Genomic DNA, 18,588 nt, shown 5'->3' with positions numbered 1-18,588 from the left:
CTGAAAAGACATGCCAGATCTCAACAGTAGATCTCAGGAAGGCAACTGTGATGACAAAAACAAGGAGGACTCCTTTTGGCACCGTAAAGACTAACAAATTTATTTGGGCGTAAGCTTTTGTGGGCTAAAGCCCACATCATCAGATGAATGGAGTGAAAAATACAGTAAACAGTGTATATATATGGGGGGGGTCAGTGCTAAGGAGGCCAATTTGATTAAGGTGGAAGTGGCCTATTTTCAAGTTGACAAGAAGGGGTGAATATCAAGAGAGGGAAAATTACTTTTGTAGTGCTAACGAGGCCAATGCAATCAAGGTGGATGTCGGCCATTTCAACAGAATAGGCCACTTCCACCTTAACTGAATTGGCCTCCTTAGCACTGACCCCACCCCACTTGGAAAGGTAACTCCCATCTTTTCATGTGCTGTGTATATATATACTGCTTCCTGTATTTTTCACTCTATGTATCTGATGAAGTGGGTTTTAGCCCATGAAAGCTTATGCCCAAATAAATTTGTTAGTCTGTAAGGTGCCGTAAGGACTCCTTTTTGTTTTTGCTGATACAGACTAACACGGCTACCACTCTGAAACCTGTAATGACAGAGTTTATCAGTATTTTTGCACATGGTGCTCAACTATAGTTTGTTTTCTTATACAAGGAATTAATCACCATACACCTAAATCTTGGGAGCAATAGGAGGTAGTAAGAACAATACATTGATCGGTAGGTATGTATTCAAGGTACTATTAAACCTAGCTCTAGCTTTTGATCTTCACCAATTCAAGGAAAAACAGAGAAGTTTCAGATTCTATATGTTATGCATCATGACACTGGTGAAGTCTCAAGCACGAGTGAGCTCATCCTGTGGCCTGTCCCAACGCCCAGGGCTCAATCCTGAGCGGGGCCTCTGGGTGACACTAGAATACAAACCATATCCCCTCCTCTGTGCAGATGGGAAACTGAGGCACGGGCAGGGGTTGATTTGCCTGGGGTCACTCACTCGGGGAGGCAGTGCCCGCGCTGGGAGGAGAGCCCAGCCCTAAACCCGGGCTCCCTTCTGCCCCGCACCTATTGAGCGTCTGGGGTCACACGGAGGAGAGCGGCGTGGCTCAGCGCGGAACCCCGGTTGTGGGCAGCGCGGCTGAGCCGGAGGGGTCACCGCGCCGCTCCCCGTTCGGGGGAGGAGGGAGCCCAAGCTGCAGCCTCCCGGTTGCGGCGGCAGGTGGCGCTGGCGGCTGTCGTGCTGGGCCCCAGGGAGCTCCGCGTGTGGGAGCGGGGCAGGAGGCGGCGCTCGGCAGAACTTGATCCGCTCTGTGGAGTCCGAGTTGGGGCTGTCGCTTGGCGGCAGCAGCAGGAGGCGGCGGGTTCCGGCTCCAGCCCCGGGCGGAGGAGCTGAGCGGAGCAGACGGCAGCCGCGGAGGAGGTAGGAGCCGCCACCCCTTTCCCCGCGCCGGGCAGCGCCGCCCCCGGGAGCCCCCTTCCCCCGCGCCGGGCTCCCCGGGCAGCGCAGCCACCGCGCGTCCTGCTCCGGGCAGCCTCTTCCCCAGCGGGCACCCGCGGCTCCGCGCCCCCCTCCCGGGCACCACCGCTGCTGGGCACCCAGCTCCGCGCGGACCCTTCCCCGCACCCGCTCCGGCCGCCGCCGCCGAGCTCCCCTTGCCCTCTGCTTTGCCTGGCGGGAGCCACCGCGGTGTGTGACCCGCTGGGCTCCTCCGCTCCCGGGGTCCCGGCCAGAGCAGCTGGGCTGGAGTGTGGGGCGGGGCGGCCCCTGCTCTTCTTCCTCCTCCTCCTCCGGGGTGGGCTCGGGCTGCGCCCGGCGCTCCCTCTAGGGGTAGTGTCACTTCCCCCAGTGCTGGGCAGCTCGCCCGGCGCCAGCCTGGGGCGCCCGCGTAGCCCAGTCCCGTTAGGGGCAGTCGATAGCCGCGCTCCGGCTCGGATGAGTCTCCAGCAGCCTGGACTGGGAGCGGCTGGCGCGGCGGGGTCTGGTTCGCAAAGGGTCCCGTAGGTGCTGCTCTCCATTAATTAATAACAACAGTGCAGCGGCTCTCCAGCGACATCCCCAGCGCAAAGAGATGGGGTGAGATTTTCAGAAATTACAGAGCTACCGAACAAGGTGTTTACAGCCTCAAAGCTATCCTGCAGTAACGCAAACGACCCCCCCCCCCCAACAAACTCCTCCCTTTTGGCATTGAAGATTAAGCTGTGACAGCCCATTGAGGTTTAGTGGCCTTGTCTTCACTCGGGAAAATGTGTGTTCTTACCTTGACATAAGGAAGACAAGGCAGTTTGTAGCTTTCACTCATGCCAGCTGATGCAGAGTTTATCTCAACCTGCCAACACATCTAAAAACTACAAACTGCCATCTCCTTGCTAGGATTTCCCTTTGTTACCATGTGTTAGCTAACAAAAGGTGAGAGCGCATGTTTTTTTTTAAATTGTGGATTAGCCAATGAGATTTAGCCCCCTAAATTCCTAAGGCTATGTCTGTACAGCCACCGGCAGCAGTCGTCCCTGTCCCAGTTTGTATTCCCAGTCTTGGGCTTGTGGTAGCCAGTGTAGACAGCGCTTTGAAGTTGTGGCTGGGTGTGGAGCTGGGACCAGAGCAGCAAATTCAGAGCTGTCTGTGCAGCTATTTTTAGAATGCCATTAAGCTACAAGCCCTACTAGCTGGAGTCTCTCAGCCCAGGCTGGGAGGTTTGCTTCTGTGGACTGTGTAGACATACCCAAAGTCATTTTACCCATTGGCTTTGTCTGCATGGGAAAGTTTGTCAGTATAATCTAAAGCGTGACTTTACACCTAGATGGTTATCCTGGTATGACCTCCCTTTGTGGACACTAACTTTGGGATGAGAATGGCTTTTTTTCAGTTCAGTCTGTTCCTTGTGGTGGGGTAAAAAGTAAACCGAAAAAAGTTACTCTTACCAGAATAAATGTTTCAGAGTAGCAGCTGTGTTAGTCTGTATCCGCAAAAAGAATAGGAGTACTGGTGGCACCTTAGAGACTAGCAAATTTATTTGAGCATAAGCTTTCGTGGGCTACAGCTCACTTCATCGGATGCATGCAGTGGAAAATACAGTAGCATGATTTTATATACACAGAGAACATGAAACAATGAGTGTTACCGTACACACTATAATGAGACTGATCAGTTATAAACTATTTCCCCATGTATATTCACCCCCCTTTCACCCCCCCACTGTTCCTCACACATTCTTGTCAACTGCTGGAAATGGCCCACCTTGATTATCACTACAAAAGGTTTTTTTTTCCCTCTCCTGCTGGTAATAGCTCACCTTAACTGATAGAAAAGGAGTACTTGTGGCACCTTAGCTGTAGCTCACGAAAGCTCATGCTCAAATAAATTGGTCAGTCTCTAAGGTGCCACAAGTACTCCTTTTCTTTTTGCGAATACAGACTAACACGGCTGTTACTCTGAAACCTGTCTCCTTAACTGATCACTCTCGTTATAGTATGTATGGTAACACCCATTGTTTCATGTTCTCTGTGTATATAAAATCGTCCTACTGTATTTTCCACTGCATGCATCCGATGAAGTGGGCTGTAGCCCACGAAAGCTTATGCTCAAATAAATGTTAGTCTCTAGGGTGCGGCAAGTACTCCTGTTCTTTTTGCAGAATAAATGTGCAGGGAGGTATAACTAGTAAAACTTCTTTATAGACAATTCCTTAGGTATTTTTGAAAATTGTACCCTAAAATTTGCTGATTAGAAGTTAAGCTTCTAAGCATCTAAATCGGAATTAGGAGCCTAAGTCACCTAGGTGACTGAAAATTTTACCCCTAGCTTGTCACTTGCCAGTCTGAATGGTCTATTGGTGGCAGCATCCCAGGCAAGTAACTTTTTTAAAATGGCTAAATAAATAATAAGTAATATTAATAGTAAAAAATAGAATAATCCCTCAAAATGGCAAAGGCTAGACAGAATTGCCCCCTCTCCACCTTGACACTTGATTTGTCTGCTTCCCTCACAAGTGTCTGTGCTTTCTTCCATACTATCCTTAGCGCATGGAATAGTCCTCCCTGAACTGATTTATAAGAGAGTGGCTCCACTCTCCTTTTAAATTCTTTCTCAAGACCCACTTGTGCCATGATGCCTCTAAGAAATTAGCCAGCCAATGGCTAGCTGGACACTTAGGCCTCAATCCTGGAAATCTTAATTTTATGCATGTAGGTACAGTACACCCTGGGTATAATGAGCCCTTTGGGATCCAAGCCATTTGTTAGTTATAGCCAGAAGTTTGTTATGGGGAGGTGAATTACCTGCACAAATGAGAGAATGCTTCCTGTTGGCATAGGTAGTGTGTATTTTGAAGCGTTGCACCATTTTCAGTGTATACGTATGTGACTGGGGTCCTAATGGGGAGCCAACTGTGGTCACTCAATTAGGGTGAACTGCAAAGAATGGGGCAGACAGTCCCCATAAAGCTGGTGGATATTCCAATACCTGCATTTACCAAACCAGCATAAAACTGCTTCTTTATTACCTTACTGGTTACTCAGAAGTCCAAACAACACAGTTCCCTTAAAGTGATCCAGCCTCAAGCCTCCATCCAGGTACCCACATCAAATATGATGAAAATTTCTGTAAATCTTATTTCATCATATAAAAGAAAAGGTTCTACCAATCCCAAAGGATCGGACACATTACCTCCCAGTTTAACGAATGTTTCAGATCTTACCCAAATTCACGCTACAGCTAGTTCTTATTAACTAAAATCTAAAGGTTTATTTATAAAAAGAAAGAAAGATGAGAGTTAAAATTGGTTAAAGGAATCAATTACATACAGTAATGGCAAAGTTCTTGGCTCTGACTTGCAGCAGTGATGGAATAAACTGCTGGCTTAGGTCAAGTCTCTGGAGTACATTCACAGCTTGGATGGGGCATTCAGTCCATTGTTCAGAGCTTCAGTCTGTAGCAAAGTTCCTCCAGAGGTAAGAAGCAGGATTGAAAACACAATGGAGATGTTCCCAGGACCTTTTATAGCTTTTGCCACATGGAGGGCATCCCATTGTTCTTACTGTGGAAAATTACAAGATGGAGTTCGGAGTCACATGGGCAAGTCACATGTTCATGCCCCATTTCCCTTAGTCATTGCAGGAAGCCATTACCTACATTCCAGACAGCACATTTGCATGACAGTCCACTCGGTATAGATGGGTGTCTCCCATAATCCATTATCAACCAAGTATTTCTTGATGAGCCACTTAATTTGAACAGTCCCTCCAAGATGTGCTGGGTGTTACCTTGTGGGTGTTACAAACAATTGAAATCCAAGTGTAGAGCCAATACTTATAACTTCACATACAAAATGATACATGTATACAGATAGCATAATCAGAACCAGCAAGTCATAACCTTTTCATAGACGCCTCACTCTACAACCTATGTACAATATTTGCTGCAAATATATAATAGTGGCTGCAACAATGATCTATATGGTCATAATTTAATCAGATAACATCACAACATACCATTAGCTATGATATGTTTTTAAGTGGTGTAGTATGTCAGGTGTCAATTTTTAAAAAAAATTCAATCTTTGTGAAGTTCGCTGCCTTTAATGTATTTAAGGAAAGTCCACTTTTTTTCAGTGTACAGAAACTTCATCCTAATTTTTTTTTTTGTTTAGAAAAGACTTTTTGATTTTTATTGAATCTCCCTTGAAATTTCTTATGTTGTGCATATACTGGGTCCTTTATAGAACGTAGCAGTTTTACATCGGGCCCTACCAAATTCACGGTCCATTTTGGTCAATTTCACGATCAGAGGATTTTTTAAAAAGTAAATTTCATGACTTCGGCTATTTAAATCTGAAATTTCGTGGTGTTGTAGTTGTAGCAGTCCTGACCCAAAAAGGAGTTGTGGGTGCGGGGGTGTCACAAGGTTATTGTAGGGAGTGGGTTGTGATACTGCTACCCTTATTTCTGCACTGCTGCTGGTGAGGATTCTGGCTTCTGAGCTGGGCAGTTGGAGAGTGGCGACTTCTGGCCGGGAGCCCTGCTTTGAAGGCAGAGCCGCCGCCAGCAGCACTGCAGAAGTAAGGATGGCATGGTATAGTATTGCCATCCTTACTTATGTGCTGCTGCCTGCAGAATGGGGCCTTTAGTCAGCAGCTGCTGCTCTCCGGCCACTCAGCTTTGAAGGCAGCAGCACAGAAGTAAGGGTGGCGTGGCATAGTATTACCACCCTTACTTCTGTGCTGCTACTGGTGGGGCGCTGCTTTCAGAGCTGGGCACCTGGCCAGCAGCCACCGCTCTCTGGCCGTCCAACTCTGAAGGCAGCACAGAAGTAAGGGTGGCAATACCACGATCCTCCTAAAGTAACCTTGCAACCTCCCTGCAACTCTCTTTTGGGTCAGGACCCCCAATTTGAGAAATACTGGTCTCCCTTGGGAAATCCGTATAGTATAGGGTAAAAGCACACACAAGACCAGATTTCACGGTCTGTGACATGTTTTTTGTGGCCGTGAATTTGGTAGGGCCCTAGTTTTACAGAATTTTTGCCTCTTAATTTCAGTAAAATGTGAGTTCCTTCAAAAGTGGGAGAAAAGAGAGGGTTAAAAGAGATGTTCATAACCATGGCTGTCTGAAGACTGAACTCTTGGCTAATCACTTTATGTAAGTGCTATGAAAACAGAATGATCAAGGGGATGACCTTGTTACTGCCGATTAAGGGACAAGCACCTATTTTCATCCAAAACGTCACCTTTTAAGAATATTTATGCTATAATTCTTTATAGGTGGAGAAAAAAATCTCTGGAGCAAGTGGATCCAGCATTGAGTAGCTGCATGAACTGTCACGCATTATAATAAAGTTATTGTGCCAGCATTACAAGAATAATGGGATGCTAGACTAACAGATTTTGGCAATGAGTAGTTTTAATACTGATGTCCTGTTTTGACATCTGTGGAAGGAGGATTAAAGCAGACAGAATTTGTAGTGGGTGGGTGTGAGTGGAATGAAAAGGAAAAGCTTCTTAATTTTAATCTCTTTTCGAAAAGGTGACTAAAAGTAGCACAGAAGGATAAATCATATTAACCTTATCGTAGTGGTTTTTAATTGTAGTCATTTAAATATTTTGTGTAAACTCAGCATTAGTAAAACACTACTTTAATTTTTAGAACAGGCAATATAAAAGTAGGCACAGCTCCTTGTCTCCTAGAGAGTTTCTGCTAGACCATCTCCTCCCCAAATAGAGGGAGTCTGATTTGCTACAAAGGTGCCTATGGCAATACCTCCATAATTAGGGTTACATTCTAGAATGGTCTTAACATGGGCCATAAATTCCTGCTTTTTGTTTTTTTTCTTTTTGTAAAAGTAGGTGACCAATTGGTATAACATTTTAAGCCCTTTGAATTTTCTCTGCAGCTCTTGTCTGGTTTTTCTTCGTAAATTTTTAATAGGAGGTCTTTGAAATGGGACTGTCTGACATTTTTCTGTGTCGATCTGACTTTTTGTTGTTGACTTTTTCTTTTTAAAACAAGATTGTCCATCTGCACAAAACTTGGCAGGAGGTGGATGCTCTGAGTAGATATGGTGCAGTGGGAAGGCTTTTTTTATTGGATTTAGGCTTGTTTTTTAGCAGCTGTTTACATTATTATTGAAATCTTACACAAAAGAGCAAGCAGATCTGAGTGATGGAGGCTGGGCCCACAAAATCTTCCCTGTCAGGAGCTACCTTTCCTGTCACTTTATCACATGGTAGAGAGGGGCTTCCTTTGAAGTTGTTGACACACAAGGTTTTCTGCACAGCTACGGATGGAGAAATGGAGAAAATCTTCTCCATTAGCTGCTGCGCTTCTGCCTCCAACACAAGTTCCCACCCTAACTGTAGTGTTACAAAAAGCTAGACAATGAATACACAAACAGCTTTGTTAAGAAGCAATTAGGGTTGATACACTCACAACCTACCAGACACTAAATCACAAAAGCAAAGAAATGAAAAGTTAACCAACCTAACATTATATATCCTCTACTCTTCCCCCACATACCCTACCACAAACACTGTACATCATAGACCAGGAATACTTGTGGCACCTTAGTCTCTAAGGTGCCACAAGTACTCCTTTTCTTTTTGCAAATACAGACTAACACGGCTGTTACTCTGAAACCTGTCATCATAGACCAAGCACTGGAAACTTACTTTTGTCCTGTGATTCTCAACCAGGGGGTCCAGGGCCCCTTTGGGGGCCCAAGCAGGTTTAAGAGGGTCCTCCAAGCGGGGCCAGCATTAGACTCGCTGGGGCCCAGGGCAGAAGGCTGAAGCCCCACCACCTGGGGCTGAAGCCCAGGACCATGAGTCCTGCCACCTGCGGCTGAAGCCAAAGCCTGAGTAACTTAGCTTTGGTGGGGCCCTGTGGCGTGGGGCTCCAGACAATTGCCCTGCTTGCTACTCTGATGCCGGCCCTGGCTTTTATATGCAGAAAACCAGTTGTTGTGGCACTGGTGGGCTGTGGAGTTTTTAGAGCATGTTGGGGGGCCTCAGAAAAAGGTTGAGAACCCCTGGCCTAGGACAATACTTTGCGACACTCCCTTTATCATCCTTCTGTTAACAGCAAAACTAGCCTCTCCCACCATAACCGACTACTACACCAAACATCTGCAACTGCTAGTGTTTGGGGAGGTGGGGAATCTGATAAAGGGGTGTACGCAGATTTGTGGGAGGACAAAATGGATGGAGCCTTTTGTACGTGATACAGGATGGGTTTGGAAACTAGGGTATGAGAAAAATGGCATGGTGCTCTAATGAATGGTTTTGAGTACATTTTGTTACCAAGTGTGGACGCCGCTAGACTATTTTCAAAACAGTATTCAAAGACTCTGAAGTGTCTGTTTAAAAGAAAAATCTTAACACCTCAAACACCCCAGTTTCTTAAATTATCGTTGGAGAGAAGTTTTGACCAGGGTTTGGCTGTGTCCATGTTTGCTGGCTGTGTTCAAAACCACTCCAGAAGTTTGAATACAGTTTTCAGTCATGACTAATCATGAATTAGTGATGATGGAGCCAGTAAGACAGTAGCGCTGCGTTGATTCACATTCAAAAGGTTATTTATAAAAATACTGTAGCTTGGCTAGAAACCTTTCTCTTTTAAAAAAAAAAATGCTTAAAATCTGTATGACATTTTAGGAATACCAAAAGTCTATGTGGAGACTTTAAACCATGGAATTTCTACTTGCAGATATTTTGAGAGGGACCTGGTAATTATATTGAAATACCATGGAGATTATCTACTAAATCTCATTTTACAGTATGGCTTTTTCTGTGTAGCATCTTTCAGACAAAATGTATCCTGAAATGCCTTAAAGAAGTAAGTGTAGGTATAAATTACATGGAGGTGGCAAGTATAAATTAAAGCAGTCAATCATAAGGTCAGTAACAGGGTGATAATGACTTAAATTTATATAAAAATGTATATAATCCCTTCTATCCGGAAAGATACCAAATGCTCTCTAAATTATGAATTACTTCATCTGCCATCTATGTGGTGAAACAGTGACTCCTTAGTGAACACTATAACACTACACAACAGTTAAGGGCAGAAAATTATGAATACTTTCTTTTAAAACTGCACAGGGTACTCCAGATAGGCTGATTGTAAGTACCTGGGCCTCAGTTTAATTCAAGTCAGTGAAACTCCATGCAGGAGCATTCATATGATTCTCTTTGCAGTATCAGGATCTTAGTTTGGAATTTGGCAGCACTCAGGGGTTAGCATTCCTTTTTTGTGTGAAGTGTCATGTGATATTTGATTACGGCTGCCTGATACCTTGATTTTCGTCTCACTCAGGGAAGAAATTGAGGCATATGCAGAGGAGGTGATGAAAGATGAGACTTGTAGTGTTGGAGTTGATATCTTGGTACATATCTTATATATATCTGATGGTATTTTAATATACAGCATATATTTTAAATTTAATTGGTTGATTTTAAGGAGCAAAGATATTTTCATTGTGCTGTATAGTAATGAAATATGAAATATGTGCCAGGCAATTAGATTGAACAGACACAGGAGGTAGAGGCTTGTTCATGCTCAAAGCAGCATCTGACGCTTAGGGCATAAATAGGATTCAGAATCAGATTGGTGGCAAGTTGATTTAAATTTTGATTTATTTTGATTTAAACAAAACAAAATTTCAGGCAACAAGAAGTAAGATTACTTAAACAAGAAGACATGTAGAGATGCTTTAAAATAACTAATTTTTTGAGCTGAAATAATTACGTTTGTTTTCTGAGCCAATCAGAAAAGAAGATATTCAATAATGCTGCAGTGAGTAAACATTACTCAGATGACCCATCTGTTAGATACAGTTTTCAAAACTGCATTAATCAGATGATATAATAGGAATAAAGTCAGCATCACAGAAATTTGTCATAGGATTACTGTCCTGTTTTGAAAATAAAACCTATGGCTTTGTCTCAGCATCTGTTTCGATAAATTGCACAACAAACCAGGAGTATTTATGCAGTAGAACATTGTCCTGTGGTGATCTTTTTCCATTGATGTTCTCTTATGAGTGAGATACAGAGGCTGTATTGTATTCTGTATTGTTAATGATTATTTTAAAGGGACAAACTAATACCAACACTAATTTTTACCATATTTGCTTCATTTGACTTTCTTCACATTTCTTTTCTTGGGCTGGCTTACGTTCCCCATGTATTCGGACTTCTGTTTCATGCTACTTGAATTTCTGCTTAATGTTTTGACAGACATTCCTGGTATGGCAATCTGGCCTATGATTCCTGAAAGGAATTTCTTAGAAATAAGTGGAAAAAACAAAACACAAACTATTGTGCAAACATTGAGTTTGCATAGGAAAGCATTTAGAAGTCAGAAGGAGTAAAAATTCAGGTGGACTATCCAACCATCAATCTACCTGCTAGTGCATACGTTGTCTAATAGCCTTTAATTGAAAGATCCCATGCTATTTCCACAGCTTTGCTTGTTGTACTGTCGTGGGGCTCAACCTGCTTTAAAGTCACACATGCTGTTCCATTGCCATTCCCCCAAGAAAATGTGTCATTCTCTATAGCTATGGAGTGGAATCATCACTGAACTCTGTCCCCACTACATGCTCCAGATAAATCTCCAGTGAAACTCTGGGTTGAAGAAAACAGAAGACCCTGCCTGCTCCTAATGCACCACTAGCCCAATGTCAGGTGGGAGGAAGCTAAACTTTCTAAACAGAGTCTTAGCTGTGTTCCTGCAGAGCTGAGATGGGAGTGTGGCTTCAATATATGCTGCTGCCCATCAATAGCAGCTGAACCCCTGTTCGCTGGGTATTGTGATCATGAAGCTAGAGACCTGTAACTGCTGCGGCAAGATTTTACCGAATTACCTGAAGTGTCTTTGTGGGAAGGGAATCTACACAGTCAGCACGTAAAAGTTGCACTGAAAAAATAAATCCTGAAATGCTGGAAGTTAGTTATGTCCATTTCTGGCAGAAATCATAGATGCTTTAAAACTGTAAAAATTGATACTAATGCAATAATAAATCACAATAGATGTAAAAAAAAAATAGCTGAGGGAAAGAAGGGTGAGCACAGTCTGATGGGATGGAGAGCCACACTTGCCCAGCTCTTTTGGATAGAGGGGGCAGGAAGCAGTTCTGGCACTTAACTGCTTCAAAGTTTTACCTCAGCTCTGTGACATCACAGCATAGATAAAAGTGATGGGTCTCCTGATCACTTATCTATCCATCATTCAAGGAGAGGGAGCAGCCGCCGTAGTAAGAGTAGGACCACAAAACAAAGCTGAAGATGGGAACCAGAAATCCAACCTGGGAAGTACAGAGCGTAGATAATTTTTATTTTTACTGGTTAACACTTTGTGCTGTGATATTTCCTGTATTTACCACAGGAAGCACCTCAGTAAAATTAAGTATAAAAGTATGGTGAAAACCTTAGTGACAACAACTGCAGAAGAAAATTGTTTTATTTAGGGGTTAGTGAGAATCAGATGAACTGTAATGGTTGGATGCTATAGGATTTTAAGCTTGTTGCCAATGAAGGGAAAGGTTTCAGAGTAGCAGCTGTGTTAGTCTGTATTCACAAAAAGAAAAGGAGTACTTGTGGCACCTTAGAGACTAACCAGTTTATTTGAGCATAAGCTTTCGTGAGCTACAGCTCACTTCATCGGAAGGGAAATTCAGCTAGATGACTGGATGCAAGGTTTGGCTTAAAGTGGTAGGGAAGTTCCAGGCTAATCTGGTGAGTGGACAGAAGAGTTTTGTCAATTACACCTTGAGACATTAAAGGCTAACTGGACTCTCCGCAAATGCATAGATTCTGTGATTGAGGAACAATACACCAAAACAGGGTGGTTTTGTGTACGATAACAATGGATACATCTCCAACCCTAGCTGCCATATAAGGTGTGATATGTAGGTTGTGATACAGAACAGGTGGAGAACAGCTAGAGATACAGGATCACATAGGAGTTCAAAAAAGCCTAAACGACTTAAGAGCACAAGTCACATTGACTTTCTGCAAGATGAGGACAATCTGTAACTTTTATTACAAACTAGATAAGCAAAAAGAAATGTATTCCTTCATACTACTACTAATTCAAGTGTTAGACATGGTGCTTGCAGAGAAGTCTGCAAGATGTGATTATTCCAGACAAGCTAAAGATTTTTGTCTCCAAAATTCATGACTGGGCACCATACTTTGACCTGAGTCTGTGACTTGATCACCAGTTAATTCTGGCTGGATCCCTGCAAGACACATCTCCAGTGATGATGTGGGGAGGAGAGTGGGGACGGGGAGGAATACTGTATTTTCTGTAGAAGAGAATGTAGGGCAATTGGAGTAATGGAAGGCAGAATATGCATGAAAAGGATTAGATAAGGAAACTGCAGATGAGGGGGTGTGTGTGTCTGCCTGTGTCGAGGCGGAATAATAATCCACATCATGAGGGAGGTCTTTCAGCAATTCAAAAGTGTTTAAAAAAAAAATCAGCCTTCCCGTGCCCCAGCCTGCAACTTTTTTGAGGTCATAATGTTTTCTGAGCATCCACTGTTTGTGAACTGTGTGTTGTCTGTTTACACTGTTAAGCTCTTAGAAGGCATGGAGGTACAGTTCTGAGTGTATGGCAGCCACTTAAGATTTGAACGTATCAGGGCATGTGTATGCTGCAGAATTAAGTTACGTTGATGTACAGCCACCGCAGTAATTAAATTGATTTTGTATGTCCAAACTAGCTCCTTCTGTTGGTGGTGCAGATCCTTACCAGGAGCACTTGAGCCAGCTGTCAGTGTGAGGCATTGTGGGGCACTGACAGTGAGAGCCCCGCCAACCAGGGCTGACAGCCACCAGGGGATGACAACTGGAACAGTCAATACAGTGTCTACATTGACACTATGTCAACCTAACTGCACTCATCTAAGTGCTATGCCTCTCATGGAGATGGAGTTATTAAGTTGGTGTAGTGGCCGACTTATATTGGCAGGAGCACCATTGCAGTGTAAATGCTTACAGAGTTAGGTTGACGTAAGCTGCCTTACATCGACTTAACTCTGTAGTATAGACCAGGCCTCAGTCATTCCATATCCACTGGTGCATTATTATAATTTAATTAAATGTGTATATTCTGGGATGTTTGCAGTCAGTCAAGCAGAGTGCATGGGGCCATTACTACTTCTCTGCCTCCTTTCAAGTTCCAAATTAATTTTGAAGTAGCTTTATTAAGAAAGTGATGCTCAATTTAAAAAAAAAAAAATTAAAGCAGAAATGTATTTTTACTTCCTTCCACATCCAGAGCTCCAAAAAGCAATGGTTCAGCAAATTAAGAGCATGTGAAAATGGGAGGGGAGGGTTGTTAAGGTTGCACGACACTTTCTAATATTATAGTAATAGTTTCTGGCATAGCTGTATAGTACTTTTAATGGGGGCATGCCACAAAGTCTAAAACTAAAGGATTTGTTTATGATCAAAAGTTATTTGAAAACTGTTAAGCTTCATCATTTGACAGGTTTGATTATAAAGTAATCTACTGGCGGGGGGAGGAGGGGTTTAATGTACAATGTAATCTGTGGTCCAGCATCTTCTTTTCCATTGTAAAATGTATTCTAAAATTCTCATTTTGTCTTAAACTTGAACCCATATAAGTCTTAATAGCAACTTCTCCATTTACAGAAATTTTATAGCAGCAGTTTGCAAGTGTTTTTTTGCTGCAGTGATCTAGTTTCTCAGTCTTCATTTTGAAAACCTAAAAATGTGCAGAATCCTTTGAGGTTTTTTTAAAGCATAGTCATTTGTACAGGTTTGTGACTGGTTTAGCATAAAATGAATACCCCCAATAGGCTGAAATGTAAATTTAACAGCATATTGGGGGTAGGCAGAGGAGTATGAAGAGAGTAGCAAAAAGTACTTGGCTTCTTTTAAGTTAAAGTGCTAGTGAAACTGTCAGGGTTCCTTCCACACTCTGAACTCTAGGGTACAGATGTGGGGACCTGCATGAAAGACCCCCTAAGCTTATTCTTACCAGCTGAGGTTCAAAACTTCCCCAAGGTACAAACTTTGCCTTGTCCTTGAACAGTATGCTGCCACCACCAAGCATTTTAAACAAAGAACAGGGAAAGAGACTGCTCGGAGACGTCTTCCCCCAAAATATCCCCCCAAGACCTACACACCCCCTTTCCTGGGGAGGCTTGAGAATAATATCCTAACCAATTTGTTACAAAATCATCAAAGACCCAAATCCCTGGATCTTGAAACAATGGAAAAATCAGTCAGGTTCTTAAAAAAAAAAAAAAAGGGTGGGGGGAGGGGTAAAAATCATCTTTGTAAAAGCAGGATAGAAGATATTTTACAGGGTATTCAGATTCAAAACACAGAGGATCCCCCTCTGGGCAAAACCTTAAAGTTATAGAAAACAAGAATAAACCTCCCTCTTAACACAGGGAAAATTCCCACAAAACAAAAGATAAACTAATCTGCCTTGCCTGGCTTACTTATACTGGTTGCAATATTGGAGACTTGGATTAGGATGGGTCGGAGAAGATGGATTTCTGTCTGGCCTCTCTCAGTCCCGAGAGAGATCAACCAGGTAAACAAAGAACACAAACAAAAGCCTTCCTTCCCCCAAGATTTGAAAGTATCTTGTCCCCTTATTGGTCCTTAGGGTCAGGCGTCAGCCAGGTTAGCTGAGCTTCTTAACCCTTCACAGGTAACAGGATGTTGCCTCTGGCCAGGAGGGATTTTATAGCACTGTATACAGAAAGGTGGTTACCCTTTCCTTTATATTTATGACAGAAGCACACGTGGATACAACGTTTCCTTGTACTTAATGCACTGGTAGTAGATCTTTTGCTGTTTTCTTTTCTTTGTTGAATGCAAGGAGTGTGGATAATGGTTTAATTTTTGTCATCTGCAATAAAAGGATTGCAACAAGTGGCAAGATACTGTATATTTTTTTCCTTAACAGATGTTAAAGAAATAATAGTATGTCTTTGGAAATTCAAAGATTTACAGTAAATATATTGTTCAATTTTGTCATATGGTATGATGACAGACACGTAATGCAAGAAATTTTTCTGAAAAAATTCCCCCATAGATAGGTCTGTAGTGATACTAAAGTCTTCCTTTTGTTTAGTAAAGGTGTACTGGTAAGTAGCTTAAAATGGTATTACTTATTTATCATATTGGCTAAGCTTTTTGTTTGTTTTTCTTAACTAACGGGACTATAAGAAATGTTAATTTTTTAAACTTGAGTGTCCAAAACTTGAAAATCTGAAATGGCTTAGAGATATTACATCTGTAGATCATTTTCTGAAGCTATGGTTCTTAGTTACTGCTGAAAAATATAATGAAATGGTATCCATTAGTGTATGAAGAGCCAAATTTTACTATTACTTTGGTGTAAATTGGGATTAAGTCCATTGAAGCCAAGGGATGAATTTAACTTGATTGGAAACATCAGAATAACGGAAGCTAACTATAAACAGAGCCACAAAACAAGGTACATATGCAATTGCTTTTTTACCATGCATCTGTAAACTCTAAATTGAAAAAAGTCAATAAATCTACTGTATCATGCACCGTTGCTCCTGTATTTTTGTGCACAAGCTTCTATGCACAGATATAGAAATAAGCATAGCAAGATAACCCAGATACGTCACATTCCATCATCAGTTACTTCTTGGTGATCTTCTATTCTTGATCAGCTGCTGCAAAAATAAAACTGCTTTGATCTGGTTTAATGCTTGTAGTCATAACAAAAACTATAACAAACACAGACTTAGAATAAATGCATAATAACAGTTCTGTTATACACAGCAATCTCAAGGCTCCCTCACCATCTTTTCCGCTTGCAACTGTCCTGCTGAAGAACCATGTAAATGGAAAATACTGTAAAATAAATAAATTTTGTATTATAGATGATCTTGATATTGAGATACATATCCTAGATAATTGGCTATTTGATATACAAATTGCATATAAGCATAAAGACAGAATTCTAAGTTGAATTGGGGAAGAGTGGGGGGTGGCGGCTAAGCAACTATGTGGGTTTTAAACTACCTAGAGTTACACAGGCTGTGTCTACACGACAGCTGCAATGCGTCAGTGTAGACAGTACAACGACAGGAGGGGTTCTTCCATTAACTGTAGACAGTTAATCCACCTCCCCAAGAAGTGGTAGCTATGTCGACAGAATAATTCTTTCATTGACCTAGCGTAGTCTGTCCTGGGGATTAGATCAGTTTTACCACATCACTCCAGGTTGTGAATTTTTCACACCCCTGCACAACATAGCTGGGTCGACCTACTTTTTATTGTAGTCCTGGCCACACACTCTACAGAAGATACCAGATTAGAAGGGTGGATTTATGTTTTGTAACATAAATGACAGAGATCAAGGACCTTAGATGGGGATAGAATTATCTGGTGCAAATTAGAGACAAAGGCAATCCATTTGATAGGGTTTTGTTATAGGCCATCTGATGGGAAGGATCATCAGCATGAGTATAATTGGAAATTCAGAGGCCTCGTGGAAAGGGCAAACAAATTCATAATTAGAGAAATCAGTTATTCAGATCCAGACTTATGGCTGCAGTACTCCATTGGAAGAATTGAGAAGTCCTATGGGTATAGGTGCATGACAATACCTGCCTTCCTTACATCAATGGTAAAGAACAGAATTATGCAGAAGCAATTTTAGATTTGTTTCTGAACGCCATAGAAGACATGATTGCAGATGTAAATAAAGGAACTAATATGAAGAGTAAATACTTGAACTAGTCTACAGAATACAAGGATTTCAAAGTTGACCTCCACCCTGGCATTTTGTCCAAATATTTTCCAAGTTCAATATATTTATTTTATCTAAAATAAAAAGGAGCTAATAAGACAGATGAAACAATAAGTGCAACTCATAATCTCTTTTGGATGGAATCCTCTTTGTCTTTCTCCCACCCTTTGTTTCCTATCATGGCTAATTTAGACTTTTGTAAGATCCTCAGTGCAAGGATCTGTTATTTTTTTGTCCTGACAGATGTGTTTCAGGTCTTTATAAATATAATACTGAAGGAGGTAGAATAATTGCAATAAGGATATTGCCATACTCCTAGAAAGGCAGGGTGAGACATCAAGTTGTCTTAACATTATTCCTCTGAAGTGGAGACAATTCTGAAAAAAAAAAAAAAAACGAATTAATCACCTTCCCCTGAGCACTCTATTTGATATTATCTTAGATTAGTAGCAAGGGAAGGCTTTTGGGGAGGTAGTGCAGAGCCTAGAAAATAAAATCACGGTGCAGTCACCACCATTGAGAACGTTTGTGAAACTCTTGTGGCATGACATATATGCAATAGCTGCAGTAACAGAGGAGAAACGCTCACTCCCATAGGCAGATCTAGAAAAACTACCTAGTACCTTGTGTCCTGTCTCTATAATTTCCTGTTACTAAAAATTAGCAGATATTAATTTTCTTCTCAAATGTCTGTCTTTAGGGATCATTGATTATGCTGAAACAGCTGAATTTATTGATGGTCTCTAATGGCTATACTTACCATAAGTAGTAGTGGATTGTCTGTCCAAAGTAATGTTTCACTATTCAAGTGACTAGCTTGTTTTTGTTTTTGTTTAAGTAATGTTTAGACTTGTTTGTAATATGAGAGAGACACATCCTCGAGGCACTTGAAATTTTTTAAAAATGTTGCTGTTTTAAGCTGCCAGAAGCATGTAATATTAATAATCCTTACAGAGATGAATTAATGGGCAGAGTACGGGTGAGATGGTCAAATGAATATTATATGCAATTCCTCATATAGAGGTGAAGTTTATTATATGGGTATCACTACCACATGTATGATATGAGTGCAAGAATCCAGATATTTAATGACTATTTCAAGCTATTTCACAGTCCCCATAATTTTTTAAAATTATTTTTAACGAGTCTCTAGGGTTGTTTCTTTGTAACAAAAAAAACCCATTACTGAGATAAGAAGATGTTTTCTTGTTGCTGTACTTTTAACAGTCCATCTTTAGTCTTTATGGTTTTACCACATCTCTGGTTTGAAGCTTCTTGTGTATCCAATTTTTTATAGTGATGGGAATATTTTCTCAA

The 18,588-nt window shown here is 41.8% G+C and overlaps 1 protein-coding gene across 1 annotated transcript in view; it reads left to right on the top strand.

The window, feature by feature from the left end:
* Window positions 1-1,218: 1,218 nt before the first annotated feature.
* Window positions 1,219-18,588, top strand: part of PXYLP1 (2-phosphoxylose phosphatase 1) — a 102,481-nt gene continuing 85,111 nt past the window's right edge. Inside the window, exon 1 of the mRNA XM_073359962.1 lies at window positions 1,219-1,423. The gene's annotated coding sequence lies outside the window, so the exon portion shown is untranslated. The remainder of the gene's footprint in view (window positions 1,424-18,588) is intronic.

Source organism: Lepidochelys kempii, chromosome 9 (assembly GCF_965140265.1).
Source record: "Lepidochelys kempii isolate rLepKem1 chromosome 9, rLepKem1.hap2, whole genome shotgun sequence".
Classification (NCBI taxonomy): domain Eukaryota; kingdom Metazoa; phylum Chordata; order Testudines; family Cheloniidae; genus Lepidochelys; species Lepidochelys kempii.
The sequence above is the reverse complement of the archived record's forward strand: the minus strand, read 5'-3'. Positions and strand labels throughout refer to the sequence as shown.